This window comes from Brienomyrus brachyistius, chromosome 24 (genome assembly GCF_023856365.1).
Source record: "Brienomyrus brachyistius isolate T26 chromosome 24, BBRACH_0.4, whole genome shotgun sequence".
Taxonomy (NCBI): Eukaryota; Metazoa; Chordata; class Actinopteri; order Osteoglossiformes; family Mormyridae; genus Brienomyrus; species Brienomyrus brachyistius.
The window spans coordinates 7,976,824-8,003,360 of NC_064556.1; the positions used below are offsets into that span (position 1 = coordinate 7,976,824).

At 44.7% G+C, this 26,537-nt stretch overlaps 1 protein-coding gene and 1 long non-coding RNA gene across 5 annotated transcripts in view; one reads left to right on the forward strand and one right to left on the reverse strand.

Moving 5' to 3' along the window:
• LOC125720161 (interferon-induced protein 44-like) overlaps nt 1–26,537 on the reverse strand; it is a 518,912-nt gene that overhangs the window by 218,675 nt on the left and 273,700 nt on the right. The gene's annotated exons all lie outside the window — the stretch shown is intronic.
• Nucleotides 9,720–11,491, forward strand: LOC125720171 (uncharacterized). 3 transcript variants are annotated; one of them, XR_007385365.1, is made up of 4 exons: nt 10,202–10,261; nt 10,430–10,682; nt 10,804–11,086; nt 11,207–11,491. It is a non-coding gene; the product is annotated as an uncharacterized LOC125720171 (long non-coding RNA). The 3 variants fall into 3 exon arrangements; XR_007385363.1 differs by lacking the exon at nt 10,202–10,261 and adding an exon at nt 9,720–10,051 and having other exon boundaries at nt 10,430–11,086; XR_007385364.1 differs by lacking the exon at nt 10,202–10,261 and having other exon boundaries at nt 10,381–10,682.

Below are 26,537 nucleotides of genomic sequence, written 5' to 3' on the forward strand. Positions count from 1 at the left end.
ACTCCATGTCTATGCAGTCAATATCTGATGTTGTGTGTTTCCCCCCATGGCTGAAAACCTGCATTTGGGTGAAGAGATGTCTAATCTGCCCACAGTGTGTGATCTGCAATAAGCCAGCATCCTGGCCTAGATGTCTTCTTCCTCAGGTCCTCTGCAGGATGGGTGGTGATGGGTGATAGACTGATGTCTAACATTTCACTGCCCTCAAGAACTGTACAGCTTTCATTGTGCATTCAGATTTCTGCTGTTTTAATACTGGCTTATTACAATCCTGTTTGACAATACTCTTCCAATACAGCAGCTGAAGAAAATCTATTTCAAGATGAATATATGTGTGAACTGCATGTCTTTCTGCAGATCTACAACGTGAGTGACCGTCTGGGCATTTCAGTGTCGCAGGTGCTTCCAGTGAAGAATCGCTCCCATGAGATTGCGCTGGATGAGAACTGTGACATCCTGCTTCTCACTGCAATGCAACAGATGCTACACTTTGCTGACAGTTACTTTGATGATTGTAATGATGGCACAGAGTAGAGATGTTCCAGAAACAAGTGTGATCGGTGCCATCACATTTCTCTGATGGTGTTGAGAGTCACTGTCCAAGTTATTATGCCCAATTTAAAATTCTCTTTTTACTTGGTGATGTATGATGTGTGCATAAAACCAAAGATATAATGAAGTGTACAGTGTAACCTTACACTGGATTAGATGCTAAACTAATAAAAATGACCTGGTGATTCTCAACTGAACACTGTCAATCTTAACCATAGTTTGGTTCAGTGTATTACATCTATTTTTCGAGTTTGCTTGTGTGTTTCTGTCAGACTGATTACTAGACTTTGGGTTTGGAAATGATTAACTAAAACAGTATCTCTTATTTGTTGATATTTTGATTAAAATGAATCTTCCATTTGGGACTATGACGATGTCTTTGTTGTGTCTTGAATTATTTCTAAGTCATTGCTATTACTATTGCAGGTCAGTAGATGGCGGTAGGGGAATGTGGAAAATGGTTGTTGTTGCAACGCTGTAGAGAGAGTGAAGGGTAAAGGGTAAAATGCGGAAATGTTTACAAACATGGACTCCATGTTTACAAACAGACATGTCACAAACGACGCAGGTTACCTAATCACTTTCTTCCTTTCAACAGGTGCTGCCAAAGCATCCATTAAACGACAAGAGAATTAACAAACTATTTGCTGTATGTTTACTCAATATTCTTGCTCAAAGATTTTTTGGTATTCTAATGATCACATGATCAATTCCTTCTTGGTCAGGAGTTCATGTAATTGTTCTAGATGTTGCCCCAAACGTATATAGAATGTATGCATTCATATTTTATTCATGTTAAATCAGTTTGGTAAAATATGATTATATTATGGACAGATGTTTTTGTGATGGTTACCTTTTGTCATGACTGGGTTAAATGTGACCCGTTTCTGTTCGGAGAGCACTACCTAAATCCTTTATTTTAACCATGAACTTTATCACTTCGTCTAAAATAACTGTAAAATAAATAAATAAGACTAATAATGACAAAGTGATTTGATCTTTTTTCTGGAGCTGTATATGCACATGTAAATTAATACACAGTTTGGTCACAATGATTTAGTAATCAGTTTGGTCACACTGACAAAAGCACTTTTTGCCTGTTTGGTAGCCAGGCCAACACCTATGTGAGGAGCTTTCCTGGTGAGGAGTTCAAGTCTGAGTGCCTCAACCTCACTGTGAAGCATCCTTCGAAGATAATGGTCTGGGGCTGTATGGCTGCCAGTGGCGTCGGACGTCTGCACATCGTTGATGGAACGGTCAACGGGACCAAATACATCAAAGTACTGTAGAAGCGTATGGTGCCATCAGTGCAGCAGCTGTTCACTGGCCAGTTCCTGTTCCAAGATGACAATGCACTGTGCCATCGAGTCAATTGACTGGCGCGCCCAATTTTCCGATCTGAATCCGATTGAGAACTTGTGGCACAAGGTGGCTTTGGAGATATCCAAGATCAAAACATTAGTTAATTGAGTCACTCATTGCAGCCTGGAACCATATTATCACCTATGATCACCTCTTTAAACTGCTTCACTCAATGTCAACATGGTGCAGGCGAGTGATGAAGAACAAAGTGTGGCCACCAAATACTGAGCCATCACTGACGCCCAAAATGGCCTTTTTCAAGGCCACCTACATGAACATGAGGAAAACCTTTATTTTGCACCTTTGGCCAAAGAAGTACATTACGTAATTTTTTGAATTACTCAAAAAAGACCACTGACATGGGAACATTTGTTATGTGTTTGAATTGGCTCTTAGTCATGCCAGTACAGACACGGTGTTGCCTCCGCTGGCATCCATCACAGAGTAGGATTAACAACATATATTATAAGACAAGTAGCCATATTTTCCCATCTATCAAATGACTACAGCAATTCTCCTCACCCTGTCACCATCTTTATTTTGAAACTGTCCACACCATTGGCAGGCCTCCTCAAGAGATACTGTAAGGAAATAAGCATGAATCATTCATCATTATTCTTATCACCCAGTTTGCCAAGCATGTTCACACACCCTTCTGACTCACTTCGCCTGAATGACTTGTCATTTATTGTGCTGTTGTGGGTTTTTTTTCCACTATAACACAATTAAGTCTTCAAATGACTTCACACATACTGTGTGATATTATCTGTTATCGCAGCCACACATCCATTCCTCTCACACTGTTTTTTGCAAGTCAAATTAGTTGTACCCTTGGCAGAGCAATCTGACTTTTCAGGCTCAGATTCTGTTAAAACATAGCAAAATGGCCCTTCTGTCAATAGGGACTGACAGACATTTGCTATAGTCAGGTTAATATACTATAAATATAATATAATATAATATAATATATATACTGAACAAAAATATAAACGCAACACTCTTGTTTCTGCTCCCATTTTTCATGAGATGGACTTAAAGATCTACAATTCATTCCAGATACACAATATTACCATTTCTCTCAAACATTTCTCACAAATCAGTCTAAATGTGTGATAGTGAGCACTTCTGCTTTGCTGACATAATCCATCCCACCTCACAGGTGTGCCACATCAAGATGCTGATCTTGACTCGGCTTCGGCATTGGCTTATCTTCCTTGCTCTCCTCTCTCTATTTGACTATCCCTGCCGGCCCCTGGAGGATGGGCTTCCCCTTTGAGTCTGGTCCCTCTCAAGGTTTCTTCCTTCTAGGGAGTTTTTCCTTGCCACTGTCGCCTATGGCTTACTCACTGGGGGCTTTGGGTGAGGATACTGTAAAGCGCTTTGAGACAATGTAATGTTGTGATAATGCGCTATATAAAAATAAATTTGTTGTTGTTGTTGTGATCTGACATCATGGGTAGTGCACAGGTGTACCTTATACTGCCCACAATAAAAGGCCACCCTGGAATGTGCAGTTTTTTGCTTTATTGGGGGTCTGGGGACTCAGAACCGGTCAGTATCTGGTGTGACCACCATTTGCCTCATGCAATGCAACACATCTTCTTCGCATAGAGTTTATCAGATTGTCAATTGTGGCCTGTGGAATGTTGGTCCACTCCTCTTCAATGGCTGTGCGAAGTTGTTGGATATTAGTGGGAACTGGTACACGCTGTCGTATACGCCGGTCAAGCACATCCCAAACATGCTCAACGGGTGACATGTCCGGTGAGTATGCTGGCCATGCAAGAACTGGGACATTTTCAGCTTCCAAGAACTGTGTACAGATCCTTGCAACATGGGGCCGTGCATTATCTGTCTGAGTGGCTGGTCTCAGACGATCTTGGAGGTGAACCTGCTGGATGTGGAGGTCCTGGGCTGGTGTGGTTACACGTGGTCTGCGGTTGTGAGGCCGGTTGGATGTACTGCCATATTCTCTGAAACGCCTTTGGAGACGGCTTATGGTTGAGAAATGAACATTCAATGCACGAGCAACAGATCTGGTTGACATTCCTGCTGTCCGCATGCCAATTGCACGCTCCCTCAATGCTTGTGGCATCTGTGGCATTTTGCTGTGAGACAAAACTGCACATTCCAGGGTGGCCTTTTATTGTGGGCAGTATAAGGTACACCTGTGCACTACCCATGATGTCAGATCAGCATCTTGATGTGGCACACCTGTGAGGTGGGATGGATTATCTCAGCAAAGCAGAAGTGCTCACTATCACACATTTAGACTGATTTGTGAGAAATGTTTGAGAGAAATGGTAATATTGTGTATCTGGAATGAATTGTAGATCTTTAAGTCCATCTCATGAAAAATGGGAGCAAAAACAAAAGTGTTGCGTTTATATTTTTGTTCAGTGTAATATAATATAATATATATAATATCCCCTCCTGGAGCCGACACCTTATCGTGGTGGAGGGGTTTGCGTGTTACAATGATCCCAGGAGCTATGTTGTCTGGGGCTTTATGCCCCTGGTAGGGTCACCCAAGGCAAACAGGTCCTGGGTGAGGAACCAGACGAAGCACGGCTCAAAAACCCCTTATGATGAGAAAAATCCTGGATTCACGGTTTCCCTTGCCCGGACGCGGGTCACCGGGGCCCCCCCCTGGAGCCAGGCCTGGGGGTGGGGCTCGATGGCGAGCGCCTGGCGGCCAGGCCTACACCCATGGGGCCTGGTCGGGCGCAGCCCGAACAAGGCACGTGGGTCCCCCCTCCAATGGGCTCACCACCCATGGGAGGGGCCAAAGGGGTCGGGTGCGAAGTGATCTGGGCGGCGGCCAAAGGCGGGGACCTTGGCGGTCCGATCCTCGGCTGCAGAAGCTGGCTCTAGGGACATGGAATGTCACCTCTCTGATGGGGAAAGAGCCTGAGCTGGTGCGCGAGGTTGTGAAGTTCCGGCTAGATATAGTCGGACTCACCTCGACGCACGGCTTGGGCTCTGGAACCAGTCTCCTTGAGGGGGGTTGGACCCTTTTCCACTCTGGAGTTGCCCGCGGGGAGAGGCGCCGAGCGGGCGTGGGCATACTTATTGCCCCCAGGCTGGGCGCCTGTACATTGGGGTTTACCGCAGTGGACGAGAGGGTAGCCTCCCTCCGCCTTCGGGTGGGGGGACGGGTCCTGACTGTTGTTTGCGCTTATGCGCCAAACAGCAGTTCGGAATACCCACCCTTTTTGGAGTCCTTGGAAGGGGTGTTGGAGAGCGCTCCTCCTGGGGACTCCCTTGTTCTGCTGGGGGACTTCAATGCTCACGTGGGCAGCGACAGTGAGACCTGGAGGGGCGTGATTGGGAGGAACGGCCCCCCCGATCTGAACCCGAGCGGTGTTTTGTTATTGGACTTCTGTGCTCGTCACGGACTGTCCATAATGAACACCATGTTCAAGCATAAGGGTGTCCATATGTGCACTTGGCACCAGGACACCCTAGGCCGCAGTTCGATGATCGACTTTGTAGTCGTGTCGTCGGACTTGCGGCCGCATGTTTTGGACACTCGGGTGAAGAGAGGGGCGGAGCTGTCAACCGATCACTACCTGGTGGTGGGTTGGCTCCGCTGGTGGGGGAGGAGGCCGGCCAGGCCAGGCAGGCCCAAGCGTATAGTGAGGGTCTGCTGGGAACGTCTGGCAGAATCCCCTGTCAGGGAGAGTTTCAACTCCTACCTCCAGCAGAACTTCTCCCATATCCCGGGGGAGGCGGGGGACATTGAGTCCGAATGGGCCATGTTCCGTGCCTCCATTGTGGAGGCGGCTGACCGGAGCTGCGGCCGCAAGGTGGTCGGTGCCTGTCGCGGCGGTAATCCCCGAACCCGCTGGTGGACACCGGTGGTAAGGGATGCCGTCAAGCTGAAGAAGGAGTCTTATCGGGCCTTTCTGGCCTGTGGGACTCCAGACGCAGCTGACGGCTACCGGCAGGCCAAGCGGAATGCGGCTTTGGCGGTCGCTGAGGCAAAAACTCGGGTGTGGGAGGAGTTTGGTGAGGCCATGGAGAACGACTTCCGGACGGCTTCGAGGAGATTCTGGTCCACCATCCGGCGGCTCCGGGCGGGAAAGCGGTGCAGCATCAACACTATTTATGGTGGGGATGGTGCGCTGCTGACCTCAGCTCGGGACGTTTTGGGTCGGTGGAGGGAGTACTTCGAAGACCTCCTCAATCCCACCGACACGCCTTCCAATATGGAAGCAGAGTGTGGGGACTTGGGGGTGGACTCGCCTATCTCGGGGGTGGAGGTCGCTGAGGTGGTCAAAAAGCTCCTAGGTGGCCGGGCCCCGGGGGTGGACGAGATTCGCCCAGAGTTCCTCAAGGCTCTGGATGCTGCGGGGCTGTCCTGGTTGACACGCATCTGCAGCATCGCGTGGACATCGGGGGCAGTACCTCTGGACTGGCAGACCGGGGTGGTGGTCCCCCTCTTTAAGAAGGGGGACCGGAGGGTGTGCTCCAACTACAGGGGGATCACACTCCTCAGCCTCCCTGGTAAGGTCTATTCGGGGGTCCTGGAAAGGAGGGTCCGCCGGATTGTCGAACCTCGGATTCAGGAGGAGCAGTGTGGTTTTCGCCCTGGCCGTGGAACAGTGGACCAGCTCTATACTCTCAGCAGGGTTCTGGAGGGTTCATGGGAGTTTGCCCGACCAGTCTACATGTGTTTTGTGGACTTGGAAAAGGCATTCGACCGTGTCCCTCGTGGGGTCCTGTGGGGAGTGCTCCGGGAGTATGGGGTACCGGGCTCCCTTTTAAGGGCGGTTCGGTCCCTGTATGACCGGTGCCAGAGTTTGGTCCGCATGGGCGGCAATAAGTCGGACTTGTTTCCGGTGAGGGTTGGACTCCGTCAGGGCTGCCCTTTGTCACCGATTCTGTTCATAGTTTTTATGGACAGAATTTCTAGGCGCAGCCAGGGCGTTGAGGGCGTCCGGTTCGGTGACCTCAGGATTGGGTCTCTGCTTTTTGCAGATGATGTGGTTCTGTTGGCCTCATCGAGCCGTGACCTTCAGCTCTCGCTGGAGCAGTTCGCAGCCGAGTGCGAAGCGGCTGGGATGAGAATCAGCACCTCCAAATCCGAGACCATGGTTCTCAGCCGGAAAAGGGTAGAGTGCTCTCTCCGGGTTGGGGATGGGGTCCTCCCCCAAGTGGAGGAGTTTAAGTATCTCGGGATCTTGTTCACGAGTGGGGGAACGATGGAGCGGGAGATCGACAGGCGGATCGGTGCGGCGTCGGCAGTCATGCGGGCGCTGCATCGGTCTGTCATGGTGAAGAGAGAGCTGAGCCAAAAGGCGAAGCTCTCGATTTACCAGTCGATCTACGTTCCTACCCTCACCTATGGTCATGAGCTTTGGGTAGTGACCGAAAGAACGAGATCGCGGGTACAAGCGGCCGAAATGAGTTTCCTCCGCAGGGTGGCTGGGCTCTCCCTTAGAGATAGGGTGAGGAGCTCAGTCATTCGGGAGGGACTCAGAGTAGAGCCGCTGCTCCTCCGCATCGAGAGGAGCCAGATGAGGTGGCTCGGGCATCTGATCAGGATGCCTCCGGGACGCCTCCCTGGGGAGGTATTCCGGGCATGTCCCACTGGGAGGAGGCCCCGGGGAAGACCCAGGACACGCTGGAGAGACTATGTCTCTCGGCTGGCCTGGGAACGCCTCGGGGTCCCCCCAGAGGAGCTAGACGAAGTGGCCGGGGAGAGGGAAGTCTGGGTCTCCCTGCTGAGGCTGCTGCCCCCGCGACCCGACCCCGGATCAAGCGGGAGATGATGGACGGATGGATGGATGGATAATATAATATAATATAAAATTCTGTAAAACCTGTCTTAAACTGTAAGAGTAGGTGTACTTGTTTACAAAACTTGCAGAATGAGTTCTCTTATATAACTATTGTAGTGTTTGAAGGATTTTATACCCCAATTTAACCACAACTGTACAATTGATTAACGCTCCCATAACAGCTTTTTGCCCCTAACTGTGCCGTATCTGTATAAACTGCACATATCTGGTTTGACCGCCCCAAAGAGCGTTGGTAAGCTAACGTTTACCTTGCCTTATGTTTCTATTACAGTTTTTCTGAATTGCTAAAACACTAAACCTCATTCTTGGAACAAAACTTCCAATTTCCAAAACTCATTTGTTGAATCAATCACTCATTTGGTGAAACTTTAAACACAATTTGCAGATCAGAGCAAAACTTTAAACACATTCCCATTCATCAAAACGCATTTTGCACCGTGGCAAACTTTGATGCAAAATAGAAAACACAGGCCGCAGAGGTTAAGCACAGCCACCATACAGCAGTCATCATTTAAACACAATGACTCAAAACTGTTCACACGTTTCTAAACATGAGAAGAAGCCAAAGAGTGACTAGAACATACAATATGTGCTGGATGAGAGTGCGAGTGCCACAGGTGACTTGACTTTCAACCTCAGTGTACAAATAGGTCACACAGAGGATTCTTCCCACATCGCCCAACAAGGGAGAACATTTGCTGTGATACAGACAAAGTTCTCTGTCCTGACCCAGCCTTCAAACATGGCGAGGAGGCAGAATGAATGAATATTCTTCCATGACTCTGGCTTGGCAGCCTCCCATCGCACGCTGATTAGAAATCATGACGTCATCCGCTACTTTATAGTTAGACGGTTTCTAACTAGACCCAGTTATCGCGAGTACGGCGAAGGATGAGGGCACTTGCTTGCTAGGACAGAATCACACTTTTTATTTTAGTCCTGAAAAAGCAACACCATGAGCAACACCACTAAATATACAAAACGGAAACACAAGGTGGTCGGATGCCAAACTGAAAGGTGACTTACGGCGGGGGAGTCATACAAACTAAGAACATGTGAGGATCAGACAGGGTACACACAAGATATGGGCAAACATACACACCACGATCGAGAAGGCAACTATAGCCATAACAACAACAACAACACAAGGGCTATTTACAATTACACAGACACAAGGTTATATACATGAGTGCTTGCGAGACATGCTAGGATGCGCAGATCTCACTGAAGTACATGTTATGCGTGACGTAATTATAACTTCATTGTAGCAACTTACTTCTTACATTTATCAACTACTGCTGACAACAAAGTCTTTGTGAGCATTCAGACATAATCCAGTTCTATTACAGTTTTTCAAACACAAAAGCCAATCCTCTAAACCAAATGACCAGTTGTCTAAACACAATTACTAAATCTAGCCATCATTTTCCAATATCATAAACACATTTCACATGAAGACACAATTCACAAAACACAATCCTCCGTTCTCATAAATCTAAACACATTTTTCCTTGCTAAAACACAAGTTGCAAAAGAACTCTGCTCATATTCTCAAATGAAAGCTCATGTGATGCAAAATGCTTGCCACAGTCAGCAATATTTGAACACAATGAACACACCTGGCGTCATTCATTACACACAACGACTCAAAATTGAAGACACTTGTTGCTAATGCTGTGACCACATATATAAAAGCAAGTTCAGAGTGCACAGTTTGCTGAAGATTCCAAACAAACACAATGGATGAAGGCAGAGTCGGGGAAGAGGAATTCGAGTCAGAGGAGGGAGAAGAGCTGGCCATGGAAGAAGAGAAGCAGGCCAACAAGGAAGAGGAGTTTACAGTTTTTTACGATTGTTTACACTGTAAAATAAAAATTTCCACACAATTTGCAAAAGTCTACTCCAAGGAGCAAAACACCGCCACAGATTTGCACAACATTACACACAATGTCTGCTTCACTCTTTTTGCAAAACATTACACACAGTGATTTTTAAAACTCTACACACATTTCGACAGCTTAGACACAGATAAGGATTGTGAGGTTACTTCCTTGTCATTACAAAGCCCCAGATTGCCAATGACCACACTAATGAACTAATTGGATAAGCACATCCACAAGGTGTGGAAGCACACATGTGCTAATTAGAAAACGCAGCACTCAGGTGTGCTATAAAAGGCAGCAGGTGAGTTCACCTGTATTCATCAAAAATGGAAGGAGCTAGAAGAAGAGTGAGAATGAGAGGGGGAGCTCAAAGAGGAGAAGAAGAAGGTAGAGGAAGAGGCCTAGGTAGAGGAAGAGGAGAAGGAGGAGATAGAGGAAGAGGCCTAGGTAGAGGAAGAGGAGAAGAAGAAGGTAGAGGAAGAGGCCTAGGTAGAGGAAGAGGAGAAGAAGAAGGTAGAGGAAGAGGCCTAGGTAGAGGAAGAGGAGAAAAAGAAGGTAGAGGAAGAGGCCTAGGTAGAGGAAGAGGAGAAGAAGAAGGTAGAGGAAGAGGCCTAGGTAGAGGAAGAGGAGAAGGAGGAGATAGAGGAAGAGGCCTAGGTAGAGGAAGAGGAGAAGAAGAAGGTAGAGGAAGAGGCCTAGGTAGAGGAAGAGGAGAAGAAGAAGGTAGAGGAAGAGGCCTAGGTAGAGGAAGAGGAGAAAAAGAAGGTAGAGGAAGAGGCCTAGGTAGAGGAAGAGGAGAAGAAGAAGGTAGAGGAAGAGGCCTAGGTAGAGGAAGAGGAGAAGGAGGAGATAGAGGAAGAGGCCTAGGTAGAGGAAGAGGTAGAGAAGAACTTGAAGAGTTGACAGAACCTGAACAAAGAAGACGAGGACCAAATTTGACTCAAGAAATCCGTGCAACACTTATTGACCATGTTCTCAACCATGGACTGACACTGATGGAAGCTGGACAAAGAGTTCAACCAAATCTCAGCAGAAATACTGTTGCGTCAGTAATTCGGACATTTCATCGAGAAAACAGGTAAGCTAACCACACAGTACATTGAAACTTAAGCTTGCTGTACTTGTCATCAATATTGTTTACTGTGACATTTGAGGCTGCATGTGTATTTTTTTATATATACAGTATATTTTTCACATAGGATTGAGGGTCGAGGACACCAAGGTGGAAGGGGCCCTATGTTCACCCGTGCACAAGAGGCCGCCATAGTGAACATGGTTGTGGCCAATAATTGTATCAGGCTGCGAGAAATCCAAGCCAATATCATCAACGATGACCGTATTTTCAATAACATCCACCGAGTCTCTCTGTCAACATTAGCTCGAATCCTCAAGAAAAAGCAAGTACACATGAAGCAACTATATCGGGTACCATTTGACAGAAATTCAGAGAGAGTGAAACATCTGCGCTCTGAATATGTGGAGGTATGTATTGTTCATTTTACTGCTATGGTGTGGTATTGTGCACTGCTCATAATGTTCTGGCACAAAAAAAATGTGCAATAGATATTGAATAGCATCCTATTGTCTTTTACTGTGTTTCAGAGAGTCTTGCAAATGGATGCAGAACAAATTCAGCATGAATTTATATATGTGGATGAGGCTGGATTTAACCTTGCAAAAACACGAAGACGAGGGAGAAATGTAATTGGACACAGGGCAATCACCAATGTGCCAGGGCAGCGAGGGGGTAACATCACCCTCTGCGCTGCTATCACACAAAATGGGGTCCTCCACCACCATGCAAATCTGGGACCCTATAATGCAAATCTAATACTTGCATTTCTTGACAGATTGCACGAGATTGTCACAGCATTAAACAAAGTGGACCAGATGTGGTACATTGTCGTTTGGGACAATGTCTCATTCCATCGGGCTGCTCTGGTCCAGAATTGGTTCCATGGTCACCCTGATTTTGAAGTGTTATACCTTCCCCCATACTCCCCCTTCCTGAATCCAATCGAAGAGTTTTTTTCAGCGTGGCGGTGGAAGGTATACGACCTGCGGCCCTATGACCGTTTGCCCCTCATTCAGGCCATGGAGCAGGCATGTGATCAAATCGACGCAGCTTCTGTGCAGGGGTGGATTCGTCACTCAAGGCGATTCTTCCAACGGTGCCTTGCCAATGAAGACATAGCCTGTGATGTGGATGAAATCTTATGGCCTGATCCAGCCAGACGGAGAGATGAGGAATAGTTACAGTATTTGTGTTGCTTTTTTTTCCAGAGTCAAACTGTATGTACTTCAGGCAGTAATTTTTATTTGTCTACAGATTTTATTTGTTTCATTGATTTCATTGTTGGTTGATTACTGTAACTGATTATGGTAAGAAATACTGTATTTCTTGAATTGAAATAAATACCGGTACTTGAAATATTCAGTCTGCAGCATCAGTGTTGTGCAGTGCTTGGTAAGTTTATAGTAGGCCTATTTGTGTACATTCTCCCTATATCTCAAACTAATCATGAAGAATGTTGTGGGTTTGTCACTATTTTTTGTCATCGAAATGATCCCTTACATAACATCTGCCCAAAAATCTAGCACATGCTATTTCCTAAAATTAGTTTTTCTACACATGTGTTTTTTTATTTATCACAGCAGTGTGAAACTGTTTGCAATAGTGTCTGATCATTGAGGACTGTGTTGGTTAAATGAAAACTAATAGCATTTTCACAAATATGTGTATATGTTTTGACTGATATGTGTATGTTTTGACTGAAGTGTGTCATTTTGCAAACAATCTAGGAATTCTGCAAATTGAGTGTGGTGTTTGGATAATTGTGATTAGATTTTCACAAAAAGAACCTGCTTTTCAAAATTGTGTGTAAACAATCGTAAAAAACTGTAAATCAGATGAGGAAGAGGAGCAGGCCAACGAGGAAGAGGAGGAGGCCGACAAGGGAGAGGAGAAGGTCCAGGAGGGAGAGCAAGACAACCTCGCACCATCATTACAGACGAGATGCGAGCAACAGTCATTGACCATGTCATTGTCCATGGCATGACAATGGCTGAAGCAGGACTAAGAGTCCGTCCAAACCTGAGTAGGTTCACCGTGGCAACCATCATCAGGGCATTCAGACAACACAACAGGTATTGTACTCTATTGCTTTCTTTGTCACAATACAGTTTTACAAGCCTGTGAAAGTAGTCTATTGGTTTCAAATCAGTTGTTATTGTAAAACATGTCAACTGACAACACATTTTTCTTTCTTTAGAGTTGAAAGAATGCCACATAGAGGTGGGAGGGTTGCCATATTTACAGCGGCACAAGAAACCCTCATTGTGGATATGGTTCGTGAGAGCAACCTCATCATACTCCGAGAGATCAGAGACAAAGTCATTGCCGATAATGTCAACTTTGAGAGCATCGATGATGTCAGCTTGGCCACAATAGACCGAGTTCTCCGGCGCCAAAAGATGCGGATGAAACAGATCTATAGGGTTCCCTTTGAGCGCAACTCTGCGCGACACAAAGACTTACGTTACGAGTATGTGCAAGTAAGTATACATCCATGTTCACAGTACTGTTAGTGGACATACTGTGTTGCTCAGTGGCCTACATTACTTCTGGACAATACTGTGCTACCTGATTGACTGTTTTTCTGAACACCTATGTACTTTCACATTTTCACAGAGGATATTACAGTTGGACGCGATGGCCAGACCTCATGAGTACCTACCTCTTCCTGGATGAGGCTGGCTTCAACCTGCAGAAACGAAGGCAGAGGCCATAACATCATTGGCCAAAGAGCCATCACCGAGGTTCCTGGGGAACAGGGGGGTAATATTACTCTTTGTGCGGCCATGGGTTCGGAGGGGCTTGTCCACCGGCATGCTGTCCTTGGGTCTTACAACACCCAACGTCTCCTCACCTTCCTAGAGGAGCTAAAAGACATCCTCCTGGACCGCCAACAACACCATCCTGGGCCCGCACATTACATTTATGTGATCATTTGGGACAATGTCCGCTTCCACAGAACAAACCAAATCAGAGAGTGGTTCACCACCAACAGTAACCACTTTTTAAACATCTGTCTGCCACCTTACTCCCCTTTCCTGAACCCTATAGAGGAGTTTTTCTCATCGTGGAGATGGAAGGTTTATGACAGACAACCATAGACTAGAGAGAACCTCCTAAGGGCAATGGAGCTGGCCTGTGTTGACATCCCAGTGGAGGCCTTCCAAGGATGGATTCGCCATTCCAGGGCGTTTTTCCCGCGGTGCCTGGCAAGAGACAATATAGCCTGCGATGTGGATGAGGTTATGTGGCCCGATGCAGCTCAGCGACATGACGCCACACAGTGATTGTGGTGTGTGTGTGTGGTGTGAATAAAGTAAATAAAAATACTTCACACCCTGATCATGTTTTCAAGAGTACTGTTGTGTGCAATAGATTCTGTTTTTGCATTGAGTTGTGTTACAGTAGTGTACATGCAGAATTTTCTATAGATTTATACTCTTCATATGAAACTCACAAATCTAAATGCCTAATCCTCTGCAGAGATCTAAGAAGTTCTGTTACTGTAAAGTTTCTAAAAATATGCATTGGCAGTTATGAAACAAAGAACCTTCTCACAAATTGAGCATTGTGTTTTCAATTGTTTTGCTGTAGTGTGTAATGATGTGTATAGTGTTTACATTTTTGAAAGTTTCGAGCTGCTCTTTTGGTGTGAAAGTTTGAGTTTTGAAGTGAGAAGGTGTGGTTGTGTTTATGTAGCTTTAGAAAAGGGTGTTGTGTTTAGACATTGGGGAACATGGAGGAAACATTTGTGAAATGTGTTTTAGCATTTGAGAAAAACTGTAAAACATGGTGCATGGTTTTCTATGTTAGTTTTTCTGAATTGCTAAAACACTAAATCCCATTGTAAAAACTAAACTGTCAACTAACAAAACTCTTTCATCAAAGCAATCCCACAGTTGTCAAAATCCAAAACACTATTCAACTGGTTAGAACACAATTTGCAAATCTGAATCTCCCATTTACCAAAACTCTAAACACACTCACAAACACAAAACACATTTAGCAGTGTGGTGCACTTGTACCCAGAATGGTGCACACAGGCTACAGAAGTTAAACACAACTAACACACTGTTTTCATCATTTACACACTACCACTCAAAATTGAAAACACATGTGTCCAATCAGTAAACCCAATTAGTAAATAGTATATAAGCCTAGTCAAATGCAAATGGAATGAGTGGATCCAACAATGGAGCAATACAATAGAAGAGGAAGGGAGGAGTCCGTGTTAGAGGTGGTGGGCAAGGACTAAGACCAAGAAGAAGATCTGTAATTTCAAATGACATTCAAACAACTGTCATAGATCATGTTCTGGTGCATGGCATGACTATGAGGGAGGCAGGGCAACGTGTGCAACCAAACCTAAGCAGGTTCTCATTGGCTACTATAATCCGGGCCTTCAGAGAAGAAAATTGGTAAAAAGTATATTTGTTTCAGTAAGGAGACAATGACAAATAATTTCTCCATGGTACTGTGTTTGAAAACATTTACTGAATAAAGTGTGTTTGTGTCTACTTCTAACTAAATGGGTTTTTTTTTTTAGAATTGAAAGATGGCCACATGAGGGTAGAAGAACACGCACGATCTCACAACACCAGGAGACTCTTACTGTGGATATGGTCCGTAAAAATAATGCAATTCGACTGCGTGAAATACAGCAGCGGATTATAGAAGACAACATACATTTTTAGGCAATCAATAGTGTGAGTCTGTCAACAATTGACCGTGTCCTGCAATGCAACAAGATAAGGATGAAACAAGTTTATCGGGTACCATTTGAGCGAAACTGTGAGATGTCAATATGTGCAAGTAAGTAAACTTTCACAGTAAACTCAGTACTAGAATGTATACTGTATTGTCTGGGAAGCAGCACATGTATATATCATACTGTGTCATTTACAGAACTAAATGTAGTTTAGCTTTATCTTTGAGCTTGACACAATGGTTAGGCCTCATGAATACATCTTCGTGGATGAAGCTGGATTCAATCTAGCAAAAAGGAGATGAGGTCGCAACGTTATAGGTCAATGTGCCATTATTGAAATGCCTGGCCAGCATGGTGGAAATGTAACTGTCTGTGCTGCCACCAGCAGCTATGGGGTTCTCCACAGTCATGTTACTGTTGGGCCATACAACACCGAAATACTACTAACATTCCTGGATGGTCTACAGGATGCTTTGCTTGAGCAGAGAGATCGCGAGCAGGCAGAGCATCCCATGTATGTTATCATTTGGGACAATGTGTGCTTTCACTGTGGTCCAAGAATTGGTTGGCGATTGGTTTCACAATGAGCAGCATTTTATGAATGTGTTTCTACCACCATACTCTCCCTTTTTAAACCCTATTGAGGAGTTTTTCTCGGCATGGAGATGGAAAGTATACGACCGAAACCCTTACACACAGGAAAATCTAATTACAGTTTTTCTTAGTTGTTTACGCACAATTACTTGTACTTGAGACACAACGACTACAACATGTAACTGATGCACCAACCCCCTGAACCAATTCTGGTAAACTACAAGTACAATTCCTGCTTTACTCTCAAATTGCAATTTTAAAACACACTTTTTTCAAAACACTACACACAATTCTCTGCATTTGGCACAATTTTCATGAAGAAAATCTCTTGTTTTCACAAGGAACACACTGTCATTCAAAATTGTCAGTCAGTTGCCCTACTTTGCATACTAACCCATCACATGGGTACATAGCCAAGCTTCGTAAGATGCTCTCACTTAATGATGCAGAAAAACTAATACATGCCTTCGTAAGTTCCAGACTGGATTACTGTAATGCCCTCCTATCGGGTTGCCCGTCTGGATCCTTGCATAAACTTCAGATGGTACAGAATGCTGCAGCCAGAGTTCTAACAAACACAAAAAAATTTGATCATATTACACCGGTCTTATCCTCTCTTCATTGGCTGCCAGTTAAGTCCTGAATTGACTATAAAATACTGCTATTAACTTATAAAGCACTAAATGGCCTTGCACCAGAATACCTTAGTGAACTGCTGACCACATACAACCCTCCACACTTGCTTCGCTCTCAAGCCATGGGATATCTGTTAGTGCCTAGGGTAGAAAGAGCTACGGCAGGCTGCAGAGCTTTCTCCTACAAAGCTCCTCAGCTGTGGAATGGTCTTCCACCGGATGTGCGGGTTTCAGGTTCACTCTCAATATTCAAGTCCAGACTAAAAACACACCTGTTTAGTTTAGCGTATAGGGACACTAGTTCTAGCCCTAGCTAACTCTTCACTCCCAGTCAGACCTGTAGTGTGAGGTGTAGAGCTGGGTGGGGATCGGTGCCATTGGCTTTGGATGAACTGGATTGTCAGTGCTGTCACTCTAGCTTTGCAATCTCTTGTGGAACTGGAGTGCTGACATTTCAGGGACTCCCCATGCCGGCATTCCCACTTGCCTCTCCCTCCTACTGATGCTGCCATAGCCATATCTGCCGGAGCTTGCAGATTGCACTTCATATTGTACTCACCTAGCTTTTAGCACTGCCAATAGCCTCCTCTACTATGCCTAATTGTACATTTTATTTCCCCTACTCCTCCTGGGGGGTGATGCCTGGAGACCTCAATCTATCAAGATATCCAGCACACCCGACCACCACCAGTGACGTCCCTGCATCCAGCTCGCCGTTCTGATCTTCCATGTATGACCCGCTGCCTTACCTCTGGTTGCCTGGCAATTGGAAGAAGACTCGGCTTCGGCATTGGCTTATCTTCCTTGCTCTCCTCTCTCTATTTGACTATCCCTGCCGGCCCCTGGAGGATGGGCTTCCCCTTTGAGTCTGGTCCCTCTCAAGGTTTCTTCCTTCTAGGGAGTTTTTCCTTGCCACTGTCGCCTATGGCTTACTCACTGGGGGCTTTGGGTGAGGATACTGTAAAGTGCTTTGAGACAATGTAATGTTGTGATAATGCGCTATATAAAAATAAATTTGTTGTTGTTGTAAACACCTGTCACAGATAATTGCAATTTAGAAATCAGAGCTTTATAAAAGGCAACAGGTGAACTCTTCTGTTTTGGAGCAATGGATGCCAACGTTGGAAACAGAGGCAGAGCCAGAGGAGTGAGAGTAAGAGGAGGAGGACGGGGAGGACGGGGTGATGCCTGGAGACCTCAATCTATAAAGATGTCTACATGTGACGTCTCCACCACCAGTGACGTCCCTGCATCCAGCTCGCCGTTCTGCCTGTGTCATCTTCCATGTATGACCCGCTGCCTTGCCTCTAGTTGCCTGGCGATTGGAAGAAGACTCGGCACTGGCTTGTCATCCTACCTGCCCTCCAGTTATTTCTAAGATCTCATGACTTGGACAGCGTGACTTGGCACTTAACCATCTCTCTATTTGACTCTCCCTGCCGGCCCCTGGAGGATGGGCTCCCCTTTGAGTCTGGTCCCTCCCAAGGTTTACAAGTTTTTCCTTGCCACTGTCGCCTTTGGCTTGCTCACTGGGGGCTTTGGGTGCGGATGCTGTATAGCGCTTAGAGACGATGTAATGTTGTGATACTGCGCTATACAAAAATAAATTTGTTGTTGTTGTATTTGGATTCTCAGAGTATAATACTATTGCTGGAAGTTTCACAAACAATGGATGTTAGAAAGAGACTGCGTGGGACTCAATAAGTCAGCCTAATTTAACATTTCATTGCTATTTATTTTTTATTTTGTTCTTGAAATGTCAGTCATTAATTACGATAATAAGACTTGAACTGTGGCATTATTTATCAAAGTTCCCCCAGAACAAAGAGAAAATGGGATGATCTTGGGCATAAAGCTTCCGGGCTGGAAATTATTCCCGCTTCATGTTTGCATATATTTGTTGAACAAACTCACTTCTTCCCAACAACCCTTGAATGCTACAGTTTTACAGACAATTGTGAAATTGAATGTACTGTAGGAGTTCACAGATTTTAATATAGTCACACAGATTACTTTGGCCACACCATAGTTCATATTGTAGCAATTCTCATTTCAGGGTTACCGTACAGTTGTTGACTTAAAATGCTCTGCTATAGTCTATCAGCATTGTCTATCACACAATGATGGTGGTGTTTATTCTGTTTGGTGTCTAGCTGCCCTGTCAGTGAGGATGTCACTGTTTCCCCTGAGGGGGATCCCAACCCTGACTTCCCTCCTGGGGCTGCTGCTGTCTGCTCTGCACTAGGGGTCTCATCTTCTCCACTCCCTGTCAGCCGTCTGCCTCCCTGGATCTGTACTGCCCCTAGTGAGGGTGGCATCTCAGTCTGATTCCACTGCTGCACGATGAGCTGCGTAGATCTAATATTATAATATTATCTCCCCAAAATCCAAAATAAGCACAAAATACAATCAAACAAGATTTATTTCCAATTGTACTTACAGACAATGCCCCACAATACAATTGCTCGCAGGATAAACTGAAATGCACCTTTTAACAGCTTTGTGCACAATGTGTCCATTTGTTATCATGCACTGAACTGACTTCACTCAAAGAGAAATAGTGCTTTCAAAGAGAAGTGGTGCTAAGGATCAATACACTTAACAGCTCCCCCTACATACAGAGAGCATTTCACATCAAGCCAATAGCCAGAACAGTCATAGTGATGATGGTGTTTATTCTGCTTGTTTCCTAGCTGTCCTGGCAGTGAGGACGTCACTGCTTCCCCTGAGGGGGATCCCAACTCTGACTTCCCTCCTGGGGCAGCTGCTGTCTGCTCTGCACTAGGGGTCTCATCTTCTCCACTCCCTGTCAGCCGTCTGCCTCCCTGAATGTGTACTGCCCCTGGTGAGGGTGGCATCTCAGTCTGATTCCACTGCTGAATGATGAGCCGTGTAGATCTACAGCCCTTCCCTTCATCAGAAGGTCTCTTGTTTTCACAGCACCTCTAATGTAAATAATTTAGGCTTGTAGTTTGATTACCTGACATATTACATAAGATGATTATATTACCCCTAGTTTGCTAGCTGTCTGTGTCGAAGGGTTAAAGTACATTTATATTAGAAAGCTAAGCACTTGGATAAGATCTTCTAAAAAACATTCATATGACATATCCCTTGAAGAATTAGAATCTGAGACCATTTCAACAGATCATTTCCAAACCTAGTCTACTAATCAGCCTGACAGAGACAAACTCGAAATATACATGGAGATCACTGAGCCAAACCATGCTGGATCACCAGGTTATTTATGTATCTGATATTGATTACAACTTATATTAGTATGTATTAGAATATTGATTACAACTCACATTAGAATGTATCTGATTATTTATTACATCTATATGGTGTTAGATACGAAAACCTGGACCACAGCTCACACACAATCACAATCAAAGTCAGCCAATAGCACTGACTCCAAATATGATTAATTCATGTTGTCTCTCTACTGAGTGTCCTAATCAAAATTGTCCAAGTAATTGTCAGCAAAGTTGAGTATCTGCTTCATGGCGGTGAGGAGCAGGATGTCACAGGCATCATTCAGCTCAGTCTCGCTGGAGTAATTCTTCACCGGAAGCACATTCGACTCCGGAATGCCCAGATATCGACTTGCTTTTTGAATCTGCAGAGAGACACGCAGTTCACATATAGATTCCTTTTCAAATATATTTTATTCAGCTGCTGTATCATGAGATTAGTGTCAAACACACACAATTGAAAGGGTACAAATCTGTCTTTAGGAGATGCTGCTGAATGTGGATGTATAATGGAATATCTAAAGCTGGAAATTAAATGGTACACCCAACTTTGTCTTCTATAACCACCTATCTAGTGCAGGGTGATGGTGAGTCCATCTCAGGAAACAGAGGCCCTGAGGAAGGAGACACCAGCCGACAGGATGCCGGTTTACATACTGTGGGCAATTTAAAGATGCTACTTCTCCCAAGAGCATGTTTTCATCTATGGGGGAGGGGGGGGGGCACAGTCACAGGGGGAACATGGAAACTGCCAGGCCACAGCGGTATCCACAGAGTCATTTGGCTGCTGCTGCATATTTTGCATTGAAGTTAATTTTTTAGGGCCTGCTGCAGGTTTCCACCAATACTGTCCTGATACAACTTTTAGGGCCGATTTCAGTGTTAGACCCTGATACTCACCAGATCCCTTATGTAGCAGCTGCGGTACACCTTCGTCAAGTCCTTTTCCACATGTGGGCATGCTCTGTCCACTTTGGTCAGTAGCACTATTAGAGGGACGTCTACAAACATCAACAGAAATGTCTCCTTAATCACATTTATGATGAATTATTGTATGGAATAAGCCATTATCAGATGACACAGTTTCATAAGCAAGCTCACAGCAATCAGCACACTGTCTGTCTTATTCAGAAGCAGCTGCCAGCATCACTCTGCCCTTCCTGAATCCACATGTGCTCAGCTGAGCTCATGTTCATGTCATAGCATTCAGGTTTAACTCCTTAAATGGGCCCCATGTGAGAAAAGCCTCACAGCTTCTCACAGATAGAGTAGCTCTGTGTGGAGGAGCATCCAGGAGCTCCTTCAGTTACTGCATGAATGCTGTTTCTGCCAAAGGTACGGAAAACTTTCAGTTTGCCATTTTCCATTTCAGGAATTTTCTCTTGGTTTTTCTTAATATCAAAATATGCAGCTTTGGCATCTTGTAAATTGTATCCAAAGTCAACATTTTATGTATATACATGTGAAGACAACATGTATATATTATGAAAGTTAATAAATAAAAGTTTCGGTATCTTTGGCAAAGATGGTACTTAAGCTTCTTGAGGGTGAGCTTTCCATCTCATGTTACTGTACGAATTTTCAGTATTATTCATGGTTCAGGACAAGAAGGTGATAAAATTCACACAAAACAGCTGATGATTGCTTATGAATTTAAACCCAGAATCATTTCCCCCCAACAACACACACTCAAACACAGATGCCACCTCCCTGCCAGTTCTCCCCAATCACTCACTTTCATAGTTAGTTCTCTTTCTGATTTCATCAACTTTCTTCTTTGTCTCTGGGTGCAGAAATCCAGGTGATGAGCTGTCCATCACATACACCACACAGTGGATCCTGTCCTTAAGAGTCAATGTGCTGCTTTCTTTAGCTTTCATTGGCTGTGTAGGTTTAAACTAAAAAAACAAAAAGGTGTGGATGACATACAGACATGCACTGAGTTTGAGATCATGAGGAACTCAAGTAAAATTCCATGTGAGTGAGATGTGACATCTGTATTGCATCGGTACCTTTTCTATGCAAAGAAAATAAAACAACAGTGAATGAGATTTGGTTTCCACAGAAAATAGTATGGAAAGCGTAGATCATCTGACTAAATGATAGCGTTGTTTCTCCAATAGAGGCCGCTATACCTCCATGGTACAGTATATGGATGGTGAATGATTCAGGAGTGAATAGATTATGCCTGTATTACTAGCGGGTGTCTTGTTAAAAATGGTGCCTGTTGCTGCACAGAAAAAAACGTTTGTTCACGCCGCCATCTGTGTGATCCTTGACTCACACATCTAGGCAACCAGACAAAATCCACAGAAAGAAAAAGTCCAGTAATTATATACATCTTACTTTTTTAAGTCATTACAGTGATCAGATCTGCACACAAATTTATGTGGTGCTTTTATGCATTTTAAATTTACAAACGGGTCGGTACCGACCCGAACACCAGAGTGGATAAAATCTTGAGCAGAGCATTTAGCAGCTGTTCTTGAGGCCTGGTTAGACACACAGTTCTTACCTGGTACTCGTGTGGTATGTAGCCTTTCAGGATGCTAACAATATCCTCAGGATTCACCCCTCCATAAGCTATTGGCTCCAATCCCATGGTGTCACACAGTAGAAATGCCAGAGGCGGTCCACCTCGGCCTGCTTTCACCCTGTAAGTGCGATACTGTAAGAAGACACATGATTTCATTCATCATCTGACAGTTAATCCAGTTTAGCAGGTGTCTCAAACTCATGTAACTTATGGGTCACTGACGTGGGTGTTTTCAACTCAGGAGTAAAGTTCACAGAGCTGATTAGTATTTCAGTCTGAGAGGAAACCAATTGAATGATCTGTGGGCCAGATTTAATAGTGATTAAAAATCCTGTTGCAGGCCAGATATAGCTGATGCCTTGAGACCGCTGCAGGTCTCTGTACAGGTCACTGGGTAACTTGGAGCCGATTTCATTTTTCACATCCACCTCTTGTACCTACTTGTCCTTTGCAGGATTACAGAGGTCCAGATCATATCCCTCAAACTATAGGCACAATGCAGGGAATAACCTAGGACAGGTTACCAGATTATCGCAGGGTACACTCATCATTCATAGCTTCAGATAATTTAGCATGTTTTTGGACTGTGGGGGGAAACCTGAGAACCCAGAGGAAACCCCATAATGACTCTGGGAGAATATACAAACTCCACTGCTATGACCCCATCTAGGGGAAGGGCCACAACAGATGTCGTGTGCAGAGACGGGGCGAGGCAGAAGACAACAAGTGATTGTATTTGGCCAGAAGACATAATACAATAATATGGTAATGGTACGATACAAATACACTGGGGCTTTACTTCAGTAGTGATCCAGGCCAAAATAACAAACAAGCCAACCAAACTAAGGCAATTACCCATCTAACTTACCTACCTGAAACCAAAGTGAAACAAACGACAAACTCTTGCCTTGCTGCCAGACTAACAAAAAAAAAAACCAAACACACCCAAATACAAAGAGCAGCCACTTCCTACACACACTCACATCAGGGTCCAAAGACATGCTGAGGCTGATTGAAGTTGCTAAATTGCCCGTAGGAGTGCATGTGTGAGTGAATGGTGTGTGAGTGTGCCCTGCGATGGGCTGGCCCCCCGTCCTGGGTTGTTCCCTGCCTTCTTGCCCATAGCTTCCGGAATAGGCTCCGGACTACCTGCGACCCTGACGGACAACAGACTAAAACTAAACAGATGTAGAGAAAATACCAATTCAGAATTTTAACCCTCCTCGTAAATGAGAGAATTATATAAGAAGATTTGGACACTCAAGTCTCACACCACAACATGACGACTTAGACAATAGCATTACCTGCAAGGTCAGGCTGGTATCCTGCTGTCCTGCAATAGCTTGGCCTGTTATGTTGCCACGGAAGATGGAGTTGATGGAGTTGAAGAAGCTTGATTTTCCAGCACCAACTGCGCCAACTAGAAGAATCCGAGCCTGAGGCACTGAATCAATAGCGGGCTGGTAATCTTTCAGGTATTCCATGATATTGATTTTTGTGCTGAAGGAATGGAAATTGGAATGGAAATTGAAATTAGTCAAAATGAATTAGGAATACAAATAATCCTATATCTAATGACATATTACAATAGCTTCCTTTATGTCTCATTAGCCACCTGCTACTGAAACCACTTAAAGTACTTATGCATATTTAAAAAGTCCATCCATCCATCCATTTTCCAAACCGCTTATCCTACTGGGTTGCGGGGGGTCCAGAGCCTATCCCTGAAGCAATGGGCACGAGGCAGGGAACAACCCAGGATGGGGGGCCAGCCCATCGCAGAGCACACTCACACACCATTCACTCACACATGCACACCTACGGGCAATTTAGCAACTCCAATTAGCCTCAGCATGTTTTTGGACTGTGGGAGAAACCGGAGTACCCGGAGAAAACCCCACAACGACATGGGACATGCAAACTCCACACACATGTGACCCAGGCGGAGACTCAAACCGGGGTCCCAGAGGTGTGAGGCAACAGTGCTAACCACTGCACCAGCATGCCGCCCCTATTAAAAAAATATATACATACAATTATGTAAAAAATGCAGTTGATTATATTTGATAAAAAAAGGCTTCATACCTTTCGTCCCACTCAACTCTCCTCCATGGTACTTTAAGGAGCTCGGGTTCCCTCTCCACCATCACTCTCCTTTCAGTATGCCTACTGCTGTCAACTCCCATTTTCCAGACACCAGCCAGACCTGTTCAATGAATGCATTGTATTTCCATAACAGTATTTCTATATCAAATGGTTTAATCCAAACAACATGATTAAGAAATCCTTATCATCCAGTACCTGGAGAAATTGAGGGTTAAGGACATTTCTCAATGGCCCAATGACAAAATCACTTGCCCGATCACAGGATTGGCAACCTGTCAATAACTGCTGAGTTAGAAACATAATTCTTTGTAGAAATGACCTATTACTGTAGTTTAAATGCAGAAATATCATAATACAACAACCAATGACAACATGATAGTGTTAAAATAACATTTTTGTCAGGTACATTTTCATATATATGGGCAATGATTTGGTGAATTTCCCCATTAGTATTAGCTCCTATGTTCACAGGCCAGACGCCACTTAATCCCTCTTTACTGAGAATGCCCTGCTTTTATGATTTTATGTTGCCTTGTAACACATGCATAAGTTTTAAAAGAACCTATTTGTTTTTATTGCATTTATTTAATTCTTATATTTCAAATCAAATCACTTTTATTGTCACATCACTAGAACTAGTGAAAGTCTTGAGTCATGAGTTTCCTGCCAGCAGTGTAGTATATTAAATAAATGCAAGCTGTACATAAAACGACTATATGACAGTATACACTACATATGCACAGGGACAGTATAATGTACAATACAATTTCAGCAGTAGACTTAAAATACACTAAATTAGAATAAATTAGATAAGAAAAAATAAGAAAAAACAAATTTATGTATAAATAAAACCTTTGGCTTAGGCTGAAGTGGGCTGAAGCAAAGTCATAAGTCACATAAATCATATTCAATTATTTTATTGTCACATGTCCAAGTACGAGTACCATGTACAATGAAATGCTTGCTTGCATGTGCTCCTGCAGACAGTGAACATAGACAACAAAACGGCTAGACAACAGGACAAGTGAATGTGATGATGAAGTGAATGAAGTAAATAAGTAAATAAATAAGACCAGAATCCCAGGAATAAACAGAGACAGTGACAGAAATATACGTGTGGGTAGCAGTGGAGGTGACACAAGGTTACTGATTATTCATGAGTCTGATTGCAGTTGGGTAGAAACTGTTCCTGAACCTGGAGGTGCGCGTCCGAATGGATTTTAGTCACTCCCCAGATGGGAGGAAGGTGAAAAGTGACAGTGCAGGGTGACTGGGGTCCCGCCTGATACAGCTCACAGTCCTGAGACAGCGTGCAGTGTGGATGTCACGGATCGCAGGGAGCTGTGTGCCTGTGATCTTCTGTGCTGAGTTCACCACACGCTGCAGAGCTCTGTTGTCCTGCACCAGAGCAGGACCAGCTGCTGCACCAGGATGTGATGCATCCTGTCAGGATGGATTCCACAGTACACCTGTAGAATCTTCACAGGGTTGTGGGGGACATCCAGGCTTTCCTCAGTCCCCCGAGGAAGTACAGGCGTTGTTGTGCTTTCTTAACTATTGCTGCAGTGTGACTTGACCATTTGAGGTCATCAGTGATGGTGACTCCGAGGAACCTAAAGCTGCTGACCTGCTCCACAGCCTTACCTCCGATGTAGATGGGGCCATGCTCTGTTGCCTGTTTCTGGAAATCCACAATCATCTCCTTAGTTTTGTTAAGGTTGAGGGTTATGTTGCTGTCCTGACACCATTCTGCCAGGAGTGACCTTCTCCCTGTAGGCTGTCTCATCGTCCTCGCTGATCAGACGTATTATGGTGGTATCCTCAGCAAACTTGAGGATGGTGTTAGAGCTGTACTTAGCTACGCAGTCATGGGTGTAGAGAGAGTAAATCAGGAGGCTCAGCACACTGCCCCGTGGGGTGCCAGTGTTGATGGTGAAAAGGCAGGAGGTTTTTCCACCAATACGCATTGCTGAGGTCTGTCGGTGAAGAAATCCAGTACCCAGTTGCACAGTGAAGAGCTAAGCC